This window comes from Bombus flavifrons, chromosome 10 (genome assembly GCF_040668555.2).
Source record: "Bombus flavifrons isolate JBK064 chromosome 10, iyBomFlav1_principal, whole genome shotgun sequence".
Lineage (NCBI taxonomy): Eukaryota > Metazoa > Arthropoda > Insecta > Hymenoptera > Apidae > Bombus > Bombus flavifrons.
This window is the reverse complement of record NC_138451.1, coordinates 7,516,645-7,541,440: the sequence shown is the minus strand read 5'-3', so window position 1 is coordinate 7,541,440 and position 24,796 is coordinate 7,516,645. Positions and strand designations below refer to the sequence as shown.

Below are 24,796 nucleotides of genomic sequence, written 5' to 3'. Positions count from 1 at the left end.
TGGTAAAAATATGAATTTACATAAATAAATATTCCCTACCCCTCGCACCAATATCTACATATAGTACAATAGTATATATATATAGTGCTCATGGTTAAATCGTGTTTTCAAGCCCTGTTCTCCACTAGAACTTAGTGTATCGAACAACGCTATATCCCAAGCACTGTAAATGCGATCCAGAATCAAAGATCGGTCGCATAACGAATTTCTATCCCAAGTCGATTTAAAATCTAAGATCTACGTAAAACCAGAGAATAGATCAATACAGCCACGTGCAACGACAATCGATCTTTCGCGGCCGCCGTGGGACAAACGATTCTGGTCGTTGCCACGAAGGATTAACAGAAATTTATGCAGCAACATCTGCCACCGGTGTCTCAGCGTTCGCCCGTTGCTGATTCAATCGCGGCACGCAGCTGGGCCAGCGCGCGGCCCGCGTTAACATCTTCCAAGTTGGCAGACGACTTAACATTTATCACGTGAGATTAATTAATGACAGCGAGACAGCCGTAAGCGTATATACCTGGTAAACCGTGCAGATTTCTCTCTTCCTTCCAGCACTCTGCTTCCGTTTCACTTTTGCGCATACGTTTCTCTGTCTTACTGCTTAACACGTTCGTCTTTCTGTCTCTGTCTGTCTGCCTGTCTATCTGTCTCTCTTTCTTTCTGTTGCTTCCCTGAGAATAAGTCGACGAGCAGTTCTTCTCGAGAACATCTGGTGAACTCGATTTGCTCTTGATACGTTCGTACTTATGTAAGTACGCGTACACGTGTGTATTTTCTCCTCATATCTTGTTCTTGATATTCCTTTTCATTTTTCGATGATTTGTAATGGTCTGTGTTTGTTGGATATTAAGTTTTTTTTTAAAGATTTATTACGTTTTGAAAAATATATGAAAATGCTGTAGCAATTCTTTAAATTTAGTAAACGTTAGTTAATATGTTTTGTGACGCGATATGTTTTGGTGACGCCAAACGAGATCATATCAATCGCGATTGAGTGTTGATTGAGAATATTGATTCGAACAAAATAAAAAGATCGGAGTAAGTAAAATATATTTTTGTAAGAAATAGAATGTTTAAGTAACGCTCAGTTAGTGGCATTTTTATAATAAAAATTCATTAGAATTAAGGTAAATAACTTATTCATTCTTCCGTCAATTTCTTCGCGTTGTTAAATATATAAGATATGTTCCTTATTTATAATCAACATTAGTTAATAATCATATATCTTTATAAACTTAACAAAAAAACTGCGACTTAAGATTTATGGAAATTAATTATTATAAGTAGAATCTACTAATTGTAAGTAGGAAGCTTTTCTCTAGTTCGTCGAGTATTCCCCTGCTGATGGTTCTTTACCTTTACAACGAGAGCCATTGCCATTTTATCTTCCACGTGTCATCGATTACCCATAAATTAGCTTTAATTTGTTCCACTCGTGATACGTTGTAATTGCACCGATGATATATAATTTTATTATAATCGTCTTCTTTGGCACTATAGCTAATACTCAAGAGAATCATAAGAGTTTAAGAATAGGGATTGATTAGTATCACATTCTAATATCACCGTGGAGAATCGCGTTACATGCAATGGAAGCCCAAAAGTTAAAAAGAATCAAAATGAAAAATTTGTCTTCTTAAAGCGTCGAAGTTGTCTTTAATCGAAAGCTAGCGGGCACGTTTCTTCAGATAAGAGAAGGGATTTTTACTTCGACTTTTGGGTAGTTAACAAAGGCTTTTAACTCCGAAAGAACGATCCATCCGTTCAGAGCAAAGTTCACAATCTTCAGCTGAAGATCTTCACAGTGAGAGAGTGGGTTTTCAAGTGACGAGAGTGAGAACTTAACATAAATCGCAACTTACAGAAAGCTGAAAACAGAAAAAAGAAGACAAGAATTGTTATACGATTAGAGAAACGGTATAACAAGCTATAAACAGTTATATTCTTTCTTACTACGTTACTTCCTACTGCGATAATTCTGTCCGATGCATTACGATGATGGAAAGAAAATGATCGATCACGGTATGAACAAATACACTGCGTCTCGTTCACTATAGCGATTGACTATTATTCTTTATGATTTTTGTATTATTAAAATAGTGAAATTATTAAAAGGATTAAAGTCTATGAAAAGTTAATTAAATTTAAAAGTTCAAGCTCAATCCAAGAATTATTATAATTTTTTAAATACTTTGTTATCCCTTTGCAACGATCTACAATTTTTGACAGAAGCTGGATACCGGGCCTTGGTAGAAAAAATAAAAAATCTTTATAGAGAGAGTACTTGATATTCGTCGATTAAAAAAATTACAAGAAATACAGTTTATTTCCTTCTTACACGAAACACGTAGGAATCAAAAGTTTGAACGAGCGATCGTCAATCAACCATTTGTTTTCCACCAACATATACTTAACAAAAATATAGTATTTTAAAAATTCCGTAAGTACCAAGAATATTTGTCACTCCAATTAGAAATCGATTAAGCAGCATCTTCCTCTTTTCCAAGCACAAAACTAAACTCAATCGCTCCCGTTAACTAACTGTTCTCGCTTTATCAGTGCCAGATAAATTCCCCGAGATAGCCATCGCCCGACAATCGTTCAACTAACAATAACCCCAGTCGGCCGAAACCATGAAAATCCTCAATTTCCTGCGAACAGAATTTTCTGCACGCGAAATAATGATTCTCGTATATGCGCGACTCGTAAAACACTTTTATAAAACGTGTCAAACGTGTTTCGACTAATGCTGTAGGACCGATAGAAAACGTAAAAGGGAGGAAGAAAAAAAATTGTGGGAAACGCGAGGGGAATGACGGCGCTCGTAAACGATTTTCGACCGTGAGAAAGGGGTGACACGCGCGAAATCGGGATTTTGATTGCGCAAGTTATCGTCGACGAGATCATCGTCGAGCGGCGCGGACGTCAGCTCGGTGAAAAACGACGCGATCGTCTGTTTAATATACCGGGTGACCGGCGATAAACGACGAATAAATTCCACGGTCGGAATCTACGCGCGTAATTACCGAAGTGTCACGGCGCCCCATGCCTCCAGATACAATTCGTACGGGGGGAAAAATACGCTTAATACTTTGTTTCCGTAGTTTTCTTCTTTGCTCTCGTGTTTTTGTTCGAAATTGATCGTGTTCCAGTGGTATTAAAAAGACGTATCCCGCGATTGGTGGTAATTTAAAGTCCAGGCGGGAACGAAAAAGGGTTGAGTTCATATAAATTTTAGGTAAAATGTAGTTGACTTTACGCCGCATTCGATGAAGGTGTGAGTACTAGATTAGAAAAGGGCCTTTCAGAGCTGAGGTTCCTTTGAATCGCGGGGAGAATTTTGTTGTACCAATTCTCGTTGGTAGAAACACATTTATTTCTTTTTACGTTTTCGTAAAGAAGGCAGAGGCGTTCTACGATTCAGGACTAGTTTCGCTAAAATATTTGATGCTCGAACCGTATCAATTTTCTACTTTATCGAGTTACAATTTAATAAACGTATAATTACACGAAGTAACAATAGTAATAAAAAGTCATAGATTTAACTTCAGAAATCGTGAATTCAGTTAAAACGAAGGAGAATTGAAACGATAGAAACGGGAGTACGATTTCTTGTTAATGAAAGCTAAAGAATTATATATTATTCTATGTTATCATTATCGAATTTTTAATCGATGGTGTCCGTTATACAGATAGCAATAAGATTGGGAAAACGCAAGCGTCCCCACGACCGCGTGACGATTTCCAGCGGATTTATCGTTTGTAACAGCGCAGACAGGCGCGCGTCCACGGGAATTTATGTCGCCTACGGTTATTTATCTCCTTTTCGGTACGTGCAGGCGATAATTGCGCACCGTGTGGCCCTTAATCATCCGAATTACTATGCCGCAATTTTAATTATTGCCAGCCGCGATTGTACTCGCGAAATCGATTTCAAATAATGGTCTCTCTCTATGCTAGTCCGCCAACTAATTAATGTAACTTCGCGTACAACCTCTTTCCTCATACTTCTTTTCTCCCATTTCGTTTTCCACATGAAACCATCCTCGTTCGAATAAATTAGCAATAGTTCGTCGATGGATCGTTTTCGTTCGAATTTTCATTATCAATCGTGGCTAATAAACTTAAATACTGGTCAATTTTCGTAAATTGAATGTTCTATGAACGTACATGGTGTTCAACGATAGTTAGTTATGCTTCTTTTTAATCTCTCGTTTAGTTGCTGTTGGAAGTAGCATGACAGGAATATTGTTATCGAGGAATTTTAATGGCTTATAAAGATATTTTATTTGAAATGGAAATTAAAATCGTTGCATCGTGGCGCCATTTTCATAGATCAATGAACAACCTCGTGTTCTGTAGAAATCTTACATTTAGTTTCACCGTTGTTGTAATATTGGAAGGTTCGATAATGCTATTAGAAGAAACTAATCTGAATTTTTAATTTTACAGTAGGTGTAGTACAATTTTTGCTATCAAAGAAGCCTTCGAGAATTTTTTATCGGATGCACGGATAGACGAAACTACTTATTTTTTTTTGTATGTAACCTCGCAAATACGAATATTTCGATCATAAAGGAAATAAATTTTCTTTTTAATCATTATTTTTCTATTTCTTGTTACACTGTTATACGTAAAAGGATTATTCGTTGTTGAACGATACGCGCTTGACAGTTGACTGGTTGCGACGAAAGCCAAAAGGAAAAATGGACCAAGGTCCTCTTAACGCGATCTCACCTCCATCCATAGACTGGGGGATCAATGACACTTGTATTCGTTGCAACATTCACGTATCACGTTCTAGTCGAGCGCATTATTGGGTCGACAATAGATATGCGTTGGAAAATTTCTCGAAAAGAACAGCGCGTAAGGAAATCAACGCCAACCGTGACACACCGACGCATTGAAAATGCTCCATTGCTGCGCTTTTTTCCATCAGATACCATAGTCGGCGCTGACATCACGATCCGATAGAACGTATTACTCATCGATAGAATATTTGGCGTGAATATTTTTTTATAAAAATAAAAATTGCGTATATTGGAATAGGGTGATAAATGATCGTTCAAGTATGACGTGTCGCCATAGTTTTCATCGTTTCGTTAACTTCCATCCAAAAGTCTTTTCTTTTGACAATGTATTGAATCCTTGAGACCGTATTTCAACATTTTATATACTGCTTTTACGTAACACATTAATTTCTTCTGCACAGAACGTATTTAAACGAAGGGAAGAAAAAATCCCTTTGAGCAGTATCCATGCAACAAGACCTATTAGATCTCCAAAGTAATATTTCAATATTTTTAATATCGTTTTGCAACAAAAGCATATTTCAATAATATGTATTCCCCTCTTTCACCCTCAGGACATATTACATCCTCAAAGCAATATTTCACCATTTCATTATAACTTACGTGGAAGAAACCTCCATTATTAAATTCTACTCTCTATAAATCCTTTCCTATTACACGTTGATAACAACGAACAGTAATTTAAGACTTTATATTTTTTAGTTAAATGGAGTACTGAGAATCGTAGTGGTGTGCGACAGTCCACTATTAGCTTTCATAAAATGTTGTGTTTTGTGTTCGTCATTATAAAAGATTGAGTATATTTTTTAACAAAAAAGAATGTATATATCTAATTAATATTAAATTATAAACTATAATAAAGTATTCAATAATATTTACATAACAATGAAAAAACATATATCGTCACAGTGAATAAAGTAGTAACTTAATAAATTACCGAGGTGAAGGGACGATACTTTTAAAGGTTCAAATCTGTTACTACGTTCGAGTTCTCAAGATCTTGACCTACGACACCATGATCCTCAGCCAAATGTTTCTCGTTGTTGAATAAATATTTCCTTCGTTTAGATGATACATCGTTTTCGCATTTCCTGTAAATATTAACTCTATGCAACAGTCAAGTACGTCTGCGTAAAACATCTTTAAACGAAAGCAAGAGAAGAGCCATCGAGCCGCGTGGATGCACTAGAGATATTCAAGCGGTGATATACAGGTGTACCGTAGCTGTTTCCACGGGCCACAATCGGTGATATTCGCGCGTCGCGTCGCGTTCCAGTCGTGCCGCGACGTACGAACGAGAACGAGGTCAATTGACTGTGCCACTGCTGCACACGGGACTAGACGTGTACACACCACGATACCAATCGTGTACAATGCAATCGTTCCCAAGAACGGACATAGTGCTGGACAAATACGGCTGTCATTGCCGACGAAATCGTAAACACGCGAAAACAATAAACCTTATTGATCTCCAGTACATCCGTCTTCTTCGGGTAAATTCTACTTGGAAAGGAAACTAGCCCTTTCGCATGGCAAAACATTGAATTTGTCAGAGATGAATATTACAAAGATGAATAGATCAGTACTACTTAGCGAAAGTTGGTAAAAGACAATTTAGCATCGATAAAGAGGGAATTTATTTGGAAAGTCCGAGAGATGCTGTATATTCGTACTTTTAATTATAACATAGGAAGGATAATAAAAAGAAAGTTTGTTCACTACTTCTGATTCGTCGTGGAAAAGTTTGATACAAGCAATTATGAAATCACGCGTGTAATTTTTTAACGGAGGCTAAACACGTGATTAGCATATCGAAATACTAAATAACATACAGAATAACAGTTAGAAAGCTGAGTGGGATTGCGGATCCTACTTTAAAAATTATTCGAACTACAAAGATATTTCTTTGTCGTTCTTCTCAAATTTGAGTATATTTCGAACTATTATATAACCATAATCTTCGTTCGTGAAACAAAAGTCCATCGTCAAAGGTCTAAAGGATTAATCAATCTTCCAAACAATGAACCAGCAAAACACTATCTCGCTAAACGTCGTTGACTTCGCCAAAAACTTTCAACCAAGTCCCGCTACCATCAGCCTGATACACGAAGTCCCGCATCTGCGCTGCACAGTGCACACAATTTCATTGTACGCACAACAGGAAGCCCGTAGACAGCAAGCGAGACCCATCCATTCGAACATCCACAGCAGAATTCTCAAAGGGCAACCTCAGCTCTAGGACGATCTTCGCGAGCACTTAACTTCAGCGTCCGGTTACGGTCGATCGTCTATTGTTCGCCTGAATTCCATTAGTTAACACAGTTTCTCGTAAACGAGACGCCGTTCGACGCAAGACACGTCGACGAAGATTCAACGTTAAGTCGGGTTTATTTCCATCTGGGGAGGGACGACGGATGGATGAGAAAGTCGCGAGGAATCGAAGGCGATCGCAAACGACGACGAGGAGGAGAACGATGGCGTAAAACGCGGGGAGAATCGAGCGAACGACGACCACGACGACAGCGAATTAATTCGTCGACCGTATTATCGGAACCGCTCCGTCCATTAGACCGCTTTTTTCCTCGGGACGTAACGATCCGTTCGCCAATGGCAGAACGAACGGCCACCATTCTTTTATTCGCCGCGCGATAGTTAACGAGGACGTCCTTTCCTTTCTCTCCATTCTTATTCGTATATGTATGTAGCTACATATACATATATGTATATGAATGGGTGCTATTGCTCTTAAGTATTTGGACAGTTTGCAGGAGATTTGTGGCAGCAGTGATATTTTAGCAAAATGTATCTATAGATCGATGGCAGCTGCCGCGATCTTTGTAGAATCAGCAGACATTAAACCTGAATTATCTGTTGGCGTTGTTAATCTTTTTCCTCTGGTCTGTGATCTGAAGTGAGAAAATTGAGTTCTTTACGAAGTTTAATATTATTATGTGGAGTTAGGAACTGGAAGAACTGAACATGCGTCTGTTGCTCTCTAAGCGGAGTTTTCGTCGCGTTATCATGAATTTGTATTCTCTATATCGATATGTGTGTTGGTTAAATTTATTGAGAAAATGGAGTTAGAACAGTTAAGAACTAAGATGAGGATTTCTTCTGAGCCAAAATGAACATAAAACGATAGATACTTCTTTTTTGCTACAGTGTCTAGAAACGTTATAGCCTTAGATTGGAAATTCTTTTCTCACAAGAGCGAAAGACACGGTTCGTAGTTGCTACAAAGGCATTAAAAGCTTCGAGGGATGGTGCATTCACGATTACTAATACCCACCATGTCCCCAATGATTCTTCACGAGAATCGATGAAGAAGCTTGGAGAAAGTTAAAATTCCAAGCTGAAGAAAGAGTGGGACTTCGCGACAGGAAGAAGGAAGAGGAAATAAAGAAGGATCTCTACCTTATCCCTTTCGACTAGGCAAATAGGCAAATGGAGAGGAGGAGGGCAACTCCCTCCGCCAAAAAAAGAGAGAAATCAAGACAGAGCCACGTAGAATCGAAACGAAGGATAGCCGAAAGGATAGAGCCGGTGCTTTTTACTCATGCTGGAACCTGGCGTCGCGACGCCCGACATCTCCGAGCTTCCTTCGTGCGCTCCGTCTCTTTCGTTCTTCTCGTTTCACCCTTGCCTCGCCTCTCGTTGCCCCCATTTTTCTCCTTGTTCCTTTCCATCTCACTTACGCGTCGCTCATCCCCACGCGTGTCTTCCGCATCTCTCTCGCGCCAGCGACGTGTTTCCATCCCCTCTGCTTTTTTACACCCGCCAAAAGCACATTGTTCGACGAAACGTGCACCCTCATCCCCACCAGCCTGCACGCCGTATACTGTGGTCTTGTGCGCGCGGCGTCGCCCTGTCTCTCTTTATCCCACCGAAAGTGTGTTCCAGCAACGAGCACTCAGACCCTTGGCTGCATTCTGCAGCTTCCCGTTTCGCCATTGTGTTTCCACGACGAGGAAAAAGAGAGACGAAGAACGGAAGAGAGACGACGATAGGAAGAAAGAAGTCTCCGTTGGTCGGAGAGATGTCGGTAAACGATTCTCGAACGCTCTCGCTCTCTATATTTCCGTCGTTCGCCCTTTCTTCCACGGAGTCTCTCCCTCTTTCCGGGGATTTCCACGTTTCTCGGTGTTGTTAGTATCGCGCGATATCTTCTGCCGGAGACTCGCACCTCGCACGGATCAAGGGCAGTAGACGTGGCTGCCAGTTCGAGAGATGAGCCCGACGCAGGGGGAAAAACTATCCGGCGAAGGTTTTCTTTTCGATCGTGTGCCTCTTCAGCCGAGATCAACTGAGAAATTGATGGCCTCGAGGGCTGGCTCGAGGTTTTTGCCGTTCACGGCGACTTCCACTTCCGGTTAGATTTTACACTTGTTCGTGATGGAGTGAATAGATTTTTTGCTTGCTTTGGCGAAGGGTTAGTTATTGAAATTGTTGGGTATATGTACATTGGCTCGTAAAAGTATCTCGAATAGAAAACTTTTATATACGTGTTGCACAGTGACTGCAGACAGTAATTGGCAAATTGCCATTGTATTTATTATAGCATTTAGATGTTAATTAATCAAGTCTAAGATCCGAGATACGTTATTTTTATATTATTTTATTTTTCGTCGGGCAAAACAACACGCGTAATGTTATTGTACTATGCACTGTTACTTGTTAAATAAAATACATTTTGTAATTTCATTATTACTGCAACGAGAGACGACTATCACGACTGTATTCGTAAAATTTGAAACATCGACCCTGACAGGAACGAGACTTCCCTTTCCTCGAAGAAAGTATCGCAGGAAATTTTCCACGTGAAATGATTTCCCTGTTCGATGGTAGTAGCTTCCTTCTAGAGCAATGGCTAGCGATGTTTGATCCGTTTGAGCATGAATCTCTGTTCTCGTCGATTCGAGGAAGCGTAATTTGTAAAAGGGGAAATCCAATCTGGAGGAGAACCGCGACAAATAGCGAGTCACTGCGACCGAATGGCCGCTATTTTAAAAGGGGGAGAAACGCGCGAAATGGGAAAGCAATAACGCCGTTTCGCGTAGGACTGGTCGTCGGTTTTGTCGTCGGAGATTTTCAGCAGGATGTCGTGTTCGGATAATGGAGGTAAACGTTATGATACGTGCAAAGGAAATTGTGGGAAACGAGATCCTTTGTCGTCGACAGTTCGCTTTGGCTTTTCTCGCTGGCTCGTTTCAAGGAATTCGAATCTTTGCCTGAGATTTCAATGGTATGTACGGGCCAGCTACTACTTATTTTTCTGGACAAGGGAAACTGTATATCGAGCAACAAAATTAATTCTTTTTCGAAGGGCGAAGGGACAAGAAAATATATTAAAATGGAAATCTTAAAAAGTCGATGAGAATCCTCGGAACAGTGATTTATCTCTTTTAGAAAGAAATATTTAGAGAGAAATTTTCTAGGCAGAAGCGCATAAAGTAAGCTGTTTCAGCGTCTATGTGAATTTATCATGAAGAGTATGTGAAATGGGAAAAAATTGAACGTGCTGGCTCTGAAGGAACTCAAAGAGACCATTAAAATTTCAAACATCAGAGATATTTCACAGTCTCTTCTATTAAAGAGCATCCACGTTTACTCTCTGACCATAAATATTAAAACTACATGTGTCGGCAACGAAGCTTGAGATTGGAGAAAAAATTCGGCTGGAACATTATCGTCATTTTATTTATTATAGGATGTCCATTTAAAAATTCGTCCATTCAATCATAGAGCGAAGTCAAGAAATCATCAAACATGTATTTATCGTGTTTCAATATCCTGGGATCTTCACGTATACGTAGATTCCTAAAAGTGTATGTGTCTCAGTCTTTGGACGTTTTATTCGTCAGAACGACAAGTCCTCCGAATATGCATCCACTGTACTCGCAGCCTTAACCAATCGTAAACTTATTACGCGAACCACCAAAATTTGCCTCTGCTCTTCTCTCCCTTACGTCTGATCTATTTCACGAAACGTCTAGCCATGACGGGTTCAAAGGCGATGACCCGACGAAGATTTCTATTTTTTCGTCAGTCAGAAAGGGTGGCCATTTGTCGCGCGAGAGAAGTTCCGGAGAATTATCGCCCGGGGAGCCGCGAACAGTTAAGGGATGCTTAATGAAGATTAAGGGGTGACTCGTCTTCGCCACCCTCTTACCTAGTATCTCTTCTCCTCTCTTTCCACCTTCCTGCAGTTAGAGTTTCCTTCTCGGTTCTCCGGTTGCTCGCGCGAACAAGCCGCGCGTACAAGTCGCGTGTATTAGCGGAAGGCAAAAGCGGAATTCACTAGAAGAGACATCGGATACCAGGGGTGTCGTTTCAGCCCTTTCAGAAACAGATTTAACCCTGTCCGGGCGCAGCTTGGAACTGGCTTCAACGGCCGCGCCCCTCTTCGTTCGACCCGTTGCAGCGCATAATAATGAGCTCGAAATTAGAGCAGCTCTTCTCTGCTGCCTCGAATCTTATCAAGAGAACGCGAAATTGGACTTGGATTCTCGCGCGGAGAAAACCACCAACGTCGCGACGCATCCACCCGCTCACCCCTTTTCTATCTTTTGGCATTGCTCGAATGATAATTACAATGGCCAAGCCGTTGAGTCGCGCACCCTCTCCTTCGCGGACGTAAATTGCGCGTTCCATGGGACCTCGCACAATTTGCACGGCCATTGTAGGGCGGCTAATAAATTCTGGATCGTTGATTGGAACCGGAGGATCGAGGCGGGTACCGCCGCTTGCTATAGACCAGACTGACGCCGATTTGAGAAATTGCTGGCCGATCCGGCGCGGCGATCGTGTCTTTTCAGATTCTGATTCGGTTGGAATTGCAGGGTTGAAGGGTCGGTGGTTGTGAATTTTGAACGGAGTTTTGTGGGAAGTTTCCTGGTGCGGTGCGAAGGCAATATTTTAGAAAATGTTGGAAATTCGATTCTCCAAATATACATGAAATAATGGCGATGGTTTAAAGATTTCAATGGGCGAGAACGTGGAAAATTTCTTAGTAAACACGACTTATCTATTATCATTTCAGATTCTGATTCAATAGGGACTGTAGAAGAAAATAATTACAAATTACGGAAAATTTCAACACCTACGAAACACCGTGTGAAAGAATATCATTCCTCTTGAAATTCGAATAAAAAGGAAAACGAAAGAAAGAAAGAAAGAGAGATAGAAAGAAAAGAGAAATAATCACCACGTGGCTGCTCCATCCCCATCGACCATGTCTACGGTTAACAATCGTCGTCTACTCCGGCGAGGGCAGCAAGGCAGAAATTTTTAAACGCGTCTCTCCTAAGGGATGTTTTCTCAGCCGATAAAAACGCCAGTCTGCCTTACCGGCTTGTGCACCAGGGGCTCTGAGCGTGCACGGTAACAGTGGATGGCGGGACACGGGGGTTGGCCGCGGTTATGACGTCAAAACTGTCAGGCGACTCCGAAAGGGTCGACGAACACCAGCGAGGGTGTGTAGTCGATTAAACAACACCGCACGCAAGCTTTTAATTCTATTTTAAGCATCTTTCGCGGACGACAAGCAACATTTGCTCTGTGCCAGGGGGGTTGCATATAATAAGCCTTCCTCTGTCCAGTGTTATCGTTTCATCCAAAGAAACATTCGTTCGAGTATGAATCTTTCATTCTTGTCATTTTTCTCCTTCTTCCGTCTTTCTTTTTATGTTGTTCAAAAGTTTGACAGACATCGAGTGGCCGTAAGGGGATGATTTAACGGCACTAAGCAAGTGGTTTTTATTTAAGAGGCGAACTACGAGAGTAATCACTCCTGGGGAAAACGCTTCAGTGAAAGCAGTCGCTCGGCTTAAGAAAATAACGCGGCCTAAGAACATTACCTGCCGCGCTGCCGCTTGTCTCCCTAACGAAGAGGCCTTTTAACGCGATTACGATAGAACAGCCGGATCAAGAAGTCCCGTGAATGTTCTCGCCGGTGCTGCGATTTTTTAATGTTTGTTTTGAATAGGTTTTTTATTGGACGACGGGATCGAGGGTGGGACTTCCACGGAGCTAGCTCTTATCAATGAATTTATATTTCAGAAATTTCAATAATAGACGGATAAAGAGATTTGGTGATGTTTTCATAGATAATGATGAAAACATCTCTCGCTCTTTACAAACTTTCAATTGCAATTCGTACGAGCCGAATTGATCAACCCCACTCAAAGTTTCTTAATCTCATTATCTGCGTAAGCACGTGTTTAGTATCCAGTTTTAAAAAAAGGGGGCAACTGGTTAACCTGCATATATTCATTTACCGAATCGGATGGCATAAATGGTTATAAATGCCAAGGTAAATTTTGAAGAATATTTACGTCATTCCTCTTCTTTACATCTCAATCTATAAAATTGATCGGCGTCGTTTCCGATTTTTAAGCGCGCGTCGTTCATCTACTCGAAACAGCCCATCAAAAATTGGGAACCTTCCATTCTTTCTTCCAACATCGACTACGAAAGATCGTCATCCGGCCGAAAACTACCCCATCGCAATTCTCGAAGAGACGATGCCGCGGCAACTGGTCGTAAAATCGACTTTTCCGTACGATAGGAAAACGATGCGTATCCTTTGGCGATAAGCGAGTTCGCCGATCTGGCTTATCGACTATCCCCTGAAGAGGGTAACAGCCGACAAGGACATGTCGTTATTATGACGTCATACTGTCAGACGACCCCCAGCACGTAGCAGAAGGGGTGATTAGGCGGCGGTATAGAGGAGAAGGGGTGGGCTGTGTTGCGGCGAGCGAAGAACACGACAAGGGGGGTGGCAGACAGAGAGAATGCACGGTGTACAGTAGCCATGACACCGGCTGGGAACCGTGCTTCGAAGATGAGGGGGTGCCGGCCACCCCTGCGACCCTCTCTTTCCGCCCCTGAGCCAAGGGTATTTTTCCATAATCAATAACATGCCTCTATTCTCGTCACACCGACCGAGCCAGCTCTGCCCCTCACCACGCTCTCTCACCCTCTCGCCCTCTCGACATCGCCAACCTGTCCAGGTGACAGTGGCGCTCAAACCCGCTCCTTTAATCCTTTCTTCTCTATCAAATGGTATCTCGTTGTGTTCTTTATCTTGGAACAACGTGTTCATAGATTTTTAACGTTCTTTGTATCAATCTTTCAATATCTTTTTTAATATTTCTCGATGATGAATTAAATTGTTCGAAGAGAGAAGATGTGATATACACGTATGAATTTTTTTGAGGGAAGGAAGATTTATAGAAATGCAGATCTAAGACGCGAGCTTTCCGACACAGGTAATATTAAAAAGAAAAAGATTTTAATATAATTCACCATTTTGTCCTATGAGCCCTTTCTCTATAAAGCTCTTCGACTCTACAAATTATAATAGAACTCTTCCCTTACCCTAAAATGTTAAAAACAAAGCACATGTTCTTCGTCATCGACGTTCACATCCACAAATATGTAGTTTACGATCTACAGATCGAAAAATGTATCGTTCCACTAGCCAATCTTTCCAATTACGAACAGTACACGTACGAGATTTGATTAAGAATTTTAAAAGTTCCAAGGTCGTTAATTTTATTTATTTCCACGTGAGAGAGTAAAGTGTAGGTGGGCCAGGGTGAGGGTGGTCTTTTTTCAGAAAAAGGGGCAGTGCGCGAAAACGCACGTGCACGCGTATCGATCGTGGCGCGAGTGGCCGCGCACCGCTTGAGAACCTCCGGTGAAAGCGGCGGTTTAAGGGTGGCACGAGTGGCGGGTGAAAGAGTTCATTAAAACCAGCACCGTGTGCACCCCCGCTTGGTCCCCGACCCCGCCGATTCGCCGGTGTGCCAGCGTCGATCTCTCTACCCTTTCCCTCCTCTTACGGGGTGAAGGGGTGAACCGTCGTGCAAAAAATACCCGAAACATTCGACGCTTCCGTCGACACCGACGGCTAGAGTCCCTGCTCGAGGATCGAAATTCGTGTTTCCAACGGCGCGTTTCGAAATAAAAAAAGGAAATAAGAGGCGAAGAACAAAACATACCCCCTGCCGCCGGTGAAACACGTACGCGTTCGACTGCTTCTTTCTTTCGTTGTTTTCGTCTCGTCAGTACCCTCTTGCGCTATGGTTGATGAAATTTTACATGTCACCGGTCAATGGCGAAGTATTTAGTTTCTTCTTATATATTTTAACAGCAACGATTGTAAATTGTAAATTGATAATTATAAATCTTCGTGACAATAGCATGTCTACGTCGAGTAAGTTTTCGTACAACGAATCCATCTTGCATGTTAAGAGTAAGAGAAACGGAATGTCGTGTCCAGTTAAACCTCGAGCTACGAAGAGTTAATAAATTCTCGTATGTAACAGTAGCAGGTTAAACGAGTGAACTTTACGAGGTACGAGCCAACTGCCCCGTTTAGCATAAAATTGCAAAATTACAAAGTCGATGTACACGTAATTTGCAAATTGCCGACTCGTCTTTCTCGATCCATTAATATTATTGGCAAATTATCGTGCAGGCTAATCCTAGTCGTCCATTTCTTGTTTCCACCGTTTCTTTGCGACTCGTTCGTTTCGCTCGTTCTTTCCTCCACTCGCATGATTAATCAACCCGCTATCAGATGATAATAAACACTGTGACGTAGCCCTGTTGCGTGTGCACGGCGTTATACTATTTATCGCGAAGATAGAAGGCGCGCGAAGCCCGCGGGGGTGGGTGGCCGTAGATAACGATAATGTTCCCCGGGATTGTGGTAATTAATCCTAGGTTTATTCGAGCTGACTGAAAAGTCAGAGACCCGTGAGCACAGGGGGGACAGTCGCGCCCAGGAACACGAAAAGGAAAAAAGAAGGAAGAAAGAAAGAAAAGAAAAGGATGGAAGAAAGGGAAAGGAGGAAAAGGTGACTAACTTTCAAGCCTTGTCGTATCGTTTAAAACGTCAGCCGTAACTATAATTTCCGGTTTCCGTTCTTTTCTTTCCCTTTCACCCTTCTCGCCGCTGGTTGTTCCGGTTTGAAGCGCGGAATATCTCGAAAGCGTTACTCGCCTGGATTATTAATTTCCCCGTGCCGCTATTCTGTCCTTTCACTCTTCTCTTTTGCTTTCTTTCTTCTCCTTCCGCATGCTTGTTTATCGGCCAACTTCGTGCCACCTTTGTTTCTGGTGTTAAAGGGGTAGGTGGTCGACGTTTACGAAGATGCATGCGTTTGCAAATAAAACGATTTCGAACGGGGCAAGTAGTTCCGCGAGCGTAAGTTCGCGATGGCGATAACGAGTTTTCAGAGCGTGGAAAATTGAATCACGTTTCGAGATATTTATTTGTTGTGTATGCGAACGTATGGAGTTTCATCAAACTCACAAAATTATTTATTACGTCAATAAGTCACAGTGTTTAGTGGGTCCAGCTTTAACGCCAATTATACGTTTCAGCCAACTATTCATAATATACACTAGATTTTTATTAACTGTATGTTCGCAATAAACAGCTTCTAGCTTCTATATACATTTTCAGATTGGCTTACTATGGTCACGACAATCGTGTCTTATTACCAGACAGCGAATATTCATGCAAATTATTTTCTTACAATTACTATTAAAGAAATTGGACTTAAGCAGAAATTTGCTTCATCCCTTAACTGCCACAAAGTACTCTAGTTTGGATATTTCGTTCAACTTTTTCATTTTATGTATCTTCGGTGCATTTCTGCGTCTTTCAATTTCCCTTACAAATGCACACAAAATCTGCAGTCTACTCGTTAGCAGTCTCGCAGTTTACCAGTGTCAATGAGGTTTCAAAAAATGTTCTATAACGCACGTTATATATTCGTGCAAGATTTCCTATAGTAAGCGTTCGAATACTTTCGCGAGCCATTATGATCCATAACCCAGAGACCAAGCGTTTCTTAAAATCTCGAAACTCTCGCAGCCTTTTGTATCGCTTCTTAATCTCGGACGCGACCGATGGCGTTCCAGAGTCAGCCTATCGTGACGAGACGTGACGTCAGTGTTGCAACGACGGAGCTGGAAACGGAAGACGAGGGTGGCGAACAAGGGGCGGATAAACAAGCGTGGCGGAAGACGAGAGACGCGGGAGAGAAAGAGAGGCAGAGGAGCTAACGGAGAGCCGAAACGAGCCGACCATTACCGCTAGTTATGGCAACTCCGTGACTGGTCAATAGTTGTTCCTTTGCCTGGTTTACGCCAGCTACGCGGTCACATGCATTCTACAACCTTGCTGACAAAATATATTTTGTCGATCTCGGTGTTCGCCAACGACGTAACAGAGGACTGGTGAACATCGTGGTCAATTGTTTCTCGCTCACCATGCCATGATTTACCGGCGATGTCCACGGGCTCCGGGTATAAATGCACGAGTGTTGACAAATAGTATTTCCACCCGCTAGTCCCTCCCATGCTGCACTTGTTGTTTAAATATACGAAACGGAGGCAGCGAGCTTTCGTGGAGAGCGAATAGGTGGACGAAAACGGTGGCTTCCGTGTTTCGAATTGAAATTCGTGTCCGATACACGGTTTTTCTCTCGCGCGATCTGAAAGATAAACGGGAATTCTGGGTGAAAGAGGAGTGGGATGGGAAGATTAGAGCCGTCTGCCTGGTCTTCCAACTTCATGGAAATATCGTTCTTTGCATATCGAAGCTTTACGAGTTAGTTGGTTATGAAATTCCTTGTACAACCTGTAAGGTTGCTTTTCTTCCTTTAAGTAAGATTCCAACAAATTTTACTGCAAGGCTAGGTTCATTACACGAAACGATCAATGGTGAGGTATTTCGAAGCCAAGATAACATCTCCGCGAAGCATTCACATAATCTATACTCTGAGATAATAAGATTGCTCATTGCACAAACGTAATTTTATTTTTTATTCTTATACGTCCGAATATCTTTGCTTACTGTAACGAGTTTATTATTAGATTGCGGATTCTTATACATTTATAAGAAATATGGGAAGCGCGAAATTGCACAAGACAGGAATCTTGGATCGTATTATTTGGTTCTTTATCTAAATTGAAAACCAACTTCTTTAAGCCAGATGTGAATTACTCTTGGATCGTTCCATTTATTGTTTGGTGCTGTATCTGAATTGAAAATATGATTCCCCCAAGAAGGATTTTAGGGAGCTGAATGTGAAATACCCTGGAATTGCATCGTTTACTCATTTGTATTTCTCTTGGATTTTACTGTCTGTCTTTTCGTACTCCATCTGGTTTGGAAACGTGGTTTCTTGCAGGAGGGTTCTGTGGTACCGTGGTTATGAATTGCTTTTGAATCGCATCTCTTATTTGTTTCTATTATTCTTGAATCCTGTCATTTATTCGCATGATATAAGCATAATATTTATTCTTCGACTAGGATAGAAAAATGATTTCTTGAAGATGGATTTTTGAATGTTGATCGAGCGTTGCTCTTGAATTGCATCGTTTATTTATTTCTATTATTCTCTGATAGCATCGTTTATTTATTCCTGTATCGTGTGCATATTTCACTGGTGGAATTGGATGGCACAACTGGGAATTATTCAATGGAGCTCGAGCAGTAATGGACTTCCAGCGAAAGATCTTCTACCGCGATTTAGGAAATTTACAGTGTACAAAGAATGCTTTAGGATGAATCTCGACGAATTTCGTGGTATTTAAAAACGTCCCAGAAAATATTTTACATCCAACAATTTACTAATTTAGAAAAAGTTGAGAAAATCAAATCAATCGTAGCCAAACGACTTGAGAAAATTGCTTATAGATTATCTCTTTTACGTTTATATCTTTGTAATTCTATATCTATATACTATTTAGATTTTATTCCTTTTTCAAATTTAATATTACACCTTGTACATTAACCTAATATATATATAATATAAATAATATATAATTAACCTAACCTTAACCTTTCTTAACCTAACCTTAACCCTTCGCAACCTAAATAGCTTCTCTTGAACGAAGGAAATATTTTTTCGGACGCCGCTATTATACTCGAAATAAAGGATGAAAAATAAAAGAAAATGTCGAGGAAATTTCATCAAAGGTTAACGAGTGACCACGATAATCGTGTGCTTGGAGGAAATTACGTCGCCAGGATGGCGTGTATCCCCGGGGGACCGCTTCTCGAATGCTTCCGTTGCGCGTTAACGATATACGTGGGGTTTCCGTCTTCAGCGACGGGGGCAGCGTATAATTTCCTACGGAGATTATAAATACGTGGCCGAGCCGCTGAAGGCATCCTCGTGACACGACTGGACAGCTGTTTCGCGAAACTTAGATCGCTATCTGTCATGTGAGAGCGCCATGAAAATTGGACCGTGGAAAACCGTGTACCGCTAGCGATTATATATGTACATATTAAATGCTTGTGTAAAATATGAAAAACCAGCCGGCCGCGCGATTTAACATTCAAATGGTCAGTATGGAATTGGCGAGGAACGAACTAGAACGTAGAATCGAGTTGTTTGCAGATAATAGAATTTTGGATGTGACTTTTAGAAATTGCAAGTTGTCGATATAAATGGTTTGCTGATATAAGCACCAAACGCAACTCTAATCAATGTTTGCAATCGTAGAAAAAAAAAGAAATATGAAAATCTATATTTTAATTCCAAGCGTCTCTTCCAAGCTTCACGTGTATCATAAACTTCTGTGTGCTCGTTGAAAAATCTCCGATGTTACAAAATAATATACATTAACAGATTTAACGTTCACGATCGAATAGATTATAACATCGAAGAAATATCGAAAACTTTAGTACCGTAAAAAGATACGGACTTAAACGTCAATATTCATAGTGAACAGAATGCTATCGTTAAAGAAATCAGTAAGGAAATATCGGAAACAAAGAATTCTAATTTCAAGACTAAAAACTCATGCCAATCAACGAGAACTCCGGCAATCTAAAAAATCCAAACGAGGATTTCTTACATTACGAGTAAACGTCCCGTTACTTTCAATAAGAAGGCAAGAAGCAGCCTTTCACTGCAGGAAAGAATCACGGCCAACGTCGCGATTCATCAACCAGACGAGCGAACGATCTCGTAATCGTAATTGTTTGCTCCTAATCACAGTCGTTTGTCTTGGTGGCGTGGTCGCCATTAGATTCGGCGTGCTGCCTGACAAATTACACCGTCTTCCCTATGCATCTTCGGGCAACGACTGCACCGAGCGGAGAAATGAAGGATCGCGAGCTGTCTTCTTAGAATTAGCGACGGCTCCGTGCGCTCGACTATCGTGAAACGAACGTGAAACCAAAGGCAAGAAGGAAAGAGGAAGAGAGAGATGAAGATAGAGCTAGAGAGACAGCTCTGACAGGGAAGAAACGTGCAATTTTCGTTTCGCATCACTCGTGGTAAAAATCATCCCGTTCACTGACCGGATGTACCGGTTACAGAGAAGACCTGACAGGAAACGGCCAATTATTAGACGTCCACTCTCTTCTGGATGCATGACTCTTGCAACTATGTTGCAATCGGGGCCAGTCGACTGTAAGGTTGAAGCATCTGGAAGAATCTACCTCGATCCAGCGAGGGTCAATGTTGCGGTAATTGGCATATTTTATTTGCAATTCTCTTTCGTTTAAATTATAGTTGTACTCGTGGTTTACGACATCGCGGAATTTCAAGGACGTGCTTAATGTTTTTAAGTCCGTGAATTCCATACTTACAGTTCTTGTTACGACACTTAACTCAATTTACTTTCTCTTTTATCCTCGATCTATTAAATTTCGAAATCACTTCGAATTTCTCAATTCCATTTGAAGACTTCCAAAGTGTCATCTAAATTACTGTACAAAAAAAAAAGAAGAAAAAATGAAAGGAAGATATATATGAGCATGGTTTAATGCAAAAGTAGTGTAAGTCTGTTTGGTTTAACGCTACATCTCAAAAGCGTAACCTTCATTCTGTTTTGTGCAGAAGCGGTGTAAGGTATATCTTCGTTAATTTCTCGGTGGGCAGCAGGATAACTGAGGATCGCCCACTCGACCTCTTACAGAATTTTCACTTTACTCCTCGTTATCCGGTAATCAAATTTTTCGACTTGCATCACTTTTGCATTAAACGACTCGTATGTTTTAAGCTGCGCGTTACAGACGGACTGTTAAATAATTGATGCAATACCCCCCTCCAAGCTCGAAAAATTCTCTAGTTTCACGAATCTCCGATCGAACAATTTTAAAAGTCCACCAATCCGCCCCATCATCTTTTTCTACCGACGCATTCCCCTAATCCGTCACACGATTCAGCCTGTGTTATGCTCAGTCTCCGAAATCTCACAGACTAATACACTCAGCGTTCAACCAAAAATGGAGATCTTGAAGAAACACGCGCGATCGGCATCGGTGGTCGAAAGGGAAGCTACCCCCGTCAGGGTCCGGTGAAAAAGCCACTCAGGCATTCGGTGTTTGCGCGAACCTGAACGAGAGCTCGCTCGTCAGCTCGGCAACGAACGCTTTAAGCCCAAGTAATCCGGCTTAAAGCTCGAGTTAACGTGGCAGGGCCGTCGCAAAAGCCACGAGGGCCCCGCTGCTTAAAGAGATTTCGAGTCGTTAGTCGAGTTACGAGTACGGGGTACCGCTCTCTCGGAAACCAAGGAAAAAGGGGTAGAAGGGGGCCGCTCGTTCGATGGGGTGGGATGTCGGTAGATAGGGCGGCTGAAACACACCGAGGTTCAGAAAGAGGGTTCAGGAGAAGAGGTAGTAGTCGGTGGCGGCAGGAAGAAGAATATCGACCTCACGAGCTACCGTCCACCGTCGAAAACTCCTGTAATTAACGAACTTTTCGCCGGTTTTCCACTTCACGTCTTGCAGACCCGTCTCTCCCACTCCCGTGAGCCGCGACCGCCCCCTGAAAAGCGGGTTTTGTTTGGCAAACTGCAATTTTTCTAAACGATCAAAGTGCTCCTGCCCTCCATCCCTTCCACCCTCAGCTTCTCTTCTCTAGCTGCTGTACAACCATCGTGCCTCTTCTTCTCGTCTCTCCGCAGACGACTGGATTCCTCTCATTCTCTCTCTCCCTCTTTCTCTCTCTTTTTCAACGGTTTCAACGGACCGGCTGCCGGAAGTCTCCTCGTAAAAATTGCATCGCCATTGTTTGAGGAGAGGTCGAGGAGAAGAAGCGGATGAAAGAGGTAAGATCGTTTCCTTGGGACGAGCACGAGCCACAAGGGCTGGTCGGTAAGGTCGGCTAAGGGGGGATAGAACGTCATTAGCGGCCGCGCACCGTTTCGCCGCGAAACTTCGAAGCAATGAACCAAGCCGCGGCTTAATGAATCGAGCGTAATTGCGCCGAGAGAGCTTGACATTTCGTCGCGAGCTACCGAGCCCTCTTTCCGTTCCGCCTAATAACTCCCCGGCCTGAACTTCCGCCCGGCCTCCCGTCGCGATCGTCGCAACTCCCCCTGTCGCAAATTGCATCCCTCCACCCACTGTCTTACCCCGTTATTCTTCCTTTATAGGGGAGAGGGAAGATCTATCCTGAGTATCGATCGACGAACGATATCGACCGACTGTTGCGGACCTACCGATTGATTAGAGGGTTGCCAAGTCAGGTGGTTATTTGTGGTGAAATTATTGGGCTACTTCATTTTTATCGTGGCATTGATACGTATTACGCGCGGGTCACGGGCTCCGATTATTTTTAAGGCTATTTCTGCTACGGTGGATTCTTTCTCTTCTCTCTTTTATGGCTAGCTTTTTTCTTTTTTATTACATTTTATAACTAGGCTGGAATTTTGTTAACAGGAATGTAACAGCGACCTGTACTCTGCATGTTTCATTCGTTGGTACGTGTTTTTGATAGTCTGTAAGTATGGCTTATTCCTATTATCATATATTTTTATCAACTTGTTCTATTTTTTTATATTATTACACGCGTTACTAAACATTGCACCTATAATTCGGTGAAATGTTTATTTAAACTTAAATTATGGCGATAGTTTTATCGAAACAGGATTCTATATTCATGTTGGTTATTTTTTATTCCATCGATTTTCTTTTTATTATTTAGTCTTTATCCTATAGTCGTGTTACTCCTTTACGCTTTATATTTATCTCCATTTTATTTTTATTATTTGCTCTATATTCTTTATCATGTTATGCTTCAATCTATATTATACTCTTACTTTTTCTGTATTCTTTATCCTTTTCTCAAACAACGTTAGATCTCATCTTCTAAAAAAGCTGTATAAGGCAATCTTCGAAATTACCATAGATTACAATCGTCTCTCAAGATAGAAGATCCTTACAAGAGTTTACAAAATACGTTTCTTCAGGATACTTTAGAATGTACTCTCTCTTTATACAGTATATCAATTCTTCTCATTATTCTAGCTATAAAATCATTAATGCAAGACCGTAAAAAAAGTGCATACTACGCTAGATATGCCGTATTTTATGTTAAGAGTCCGTTTTATTGTCGCGAGAGTATAATGCTTTGCATTCCTGGTGCGTTCTCCAAACGTAAATTGGCTAGATAGAGCGACAGCCTTAATTTTCAATAACCTTATCGTAACATTACCGTAACAACAAGTTTTACATGCAAATTGGGGGAAAAAAGAATGAGAAAAATTAATACATACGTAAAGAAAAGTGCCGGGGCATATTTCGCCTTGCACTGATTACGCTCCGACAAAAAAATTCAGCGTGTACAATATAAGAAGGGAGTTTCCTCGTTAAATAATTTTCTCCGGCAATTGTATGTATCTTAGAAAGGAATTATGATCGCGTTGTCGTGGAACACACGGGACTTTTCTTGTGACTGGCGTGAGAAGAAAAAACGAAAGAGGAAATTTTTGTTGCTTGTAACGAGGGAACTTCGCCAATTAATCTCCCATCCATTAAATTTAATCGAAAATGAAATTTCCGGTGTACGTATAATTAACATAATCTTACAAAGCGAGTAGCAATTGTAATATTTTTGCTTAGCGTGTTTCATTAGCTGTTTCATTATCATGCACGAGTCGCAAAGCGGAATGCAACTTGGCTCTGTTTTGCATTATAAACGTCCACGACCAGAACGCGGCTCGGCGACAAGTCAACAACAGACCGTCGACGAAGGATAAGCCTTTTAATAATCCTTTGCAAATCCAATTAAACGACGTCACGCGTCGTCGAGTCGCGATGGAAGACAACGTCCAGACGCTATTGCCTTCCGACTTGCCTAGCGAAAAACAACGCGCTTATGAATTTATCAATGACTCTTCCCGCTTTTTCATCCTTTAACAATTTGTTTTCAGCGATAATTACTAGACAGTTTTAATAAAAATTCTTGCAAGCGTGTTACAACAGGATGATTTCAGAACGATACGAACGATGTATTCTAATTTAGATATTTGCCTATAGACGTCCTCCAATTACAACTTTGTCCACTCTGTTCCATCAATTCCTCTGTCAGTAACACGAAACGTATTCACAAACTCCCACTAGACCTTACATCGTGCCAACGAAACATATTTTCCAGCCTAGCACGATCAGCGCGAGTCAAACAGCTGCCGATCCCGTTCTCCGTCGTCAGAGTCTCATCAAAATCGCCTCCCGGTGGTTCGTCGCTGTTATTCACCCGTCGTCGACCAGAAGAGGAAGACCAGGCTAGGCGTGTGTACCAGAGACCCGACGCACTCGCTCTCCAAAAGAAGCCAATTAAACAAAAATCGAGCCACGGAAAGACACAGAGTCGACGTTAAAAAGAAAAAAAGAAAGAGAGAAAGAGGAGGAAAAAAGAAGGGAGAAGCGGGAAGAAAGAAAGAAGAGGGTGGGTAAAAAAAAAGAGAGGAATCAAATATTTCGTTTGCCTCGACGACTATCCCCCCGGAGGCTGTTCTCCTTTGGCGAGGGTCAGAAAGGGTCCGTGTGCTCGTCGGCCATGTTGAAAGTGACTATCTTACGAGGGCGTTAGCGCATGTTTGACTTGTCAAAGAGCTTCACCCCCTCCCTTGTCTCTCCGCCGCCGCTTCGGCCTGCCTTTGCGTCTCTTTAGGGGTTCTTCTTCCCGCCTCTGTCTCGTACTGTCCGACAT

At 41.7% G+C, this 24,796-nt stretch overlaps 1 protein-coding gene across 9 annotated transcripts in view; it reads right to left on the bottom strand.

Moving 5' to 3' along the window:
* Nucleotides 1–24,796, bottom strand: part of Mxd (MAX dimerization protein) — a 234,844-nt gene that overhangs the window by 37,270 nt on the left and 172,778 nt on the right. The window contains exon 7 of one of the 9 annotated variants that reach the window (XR_011174154.1): nucleotides 524–1,874. The exons of the other annotated variants lie outside the window; for them this stretch is intronic. The gene's annotated coding sequence lies outside the window, so the exon portion shown is untranslated. The remainder of the gene's footprint in view (nucleotides 1–523; nucleotides 1,875–24,796) is intronic. 9 annotated transcript variants of the gene reach the window in all.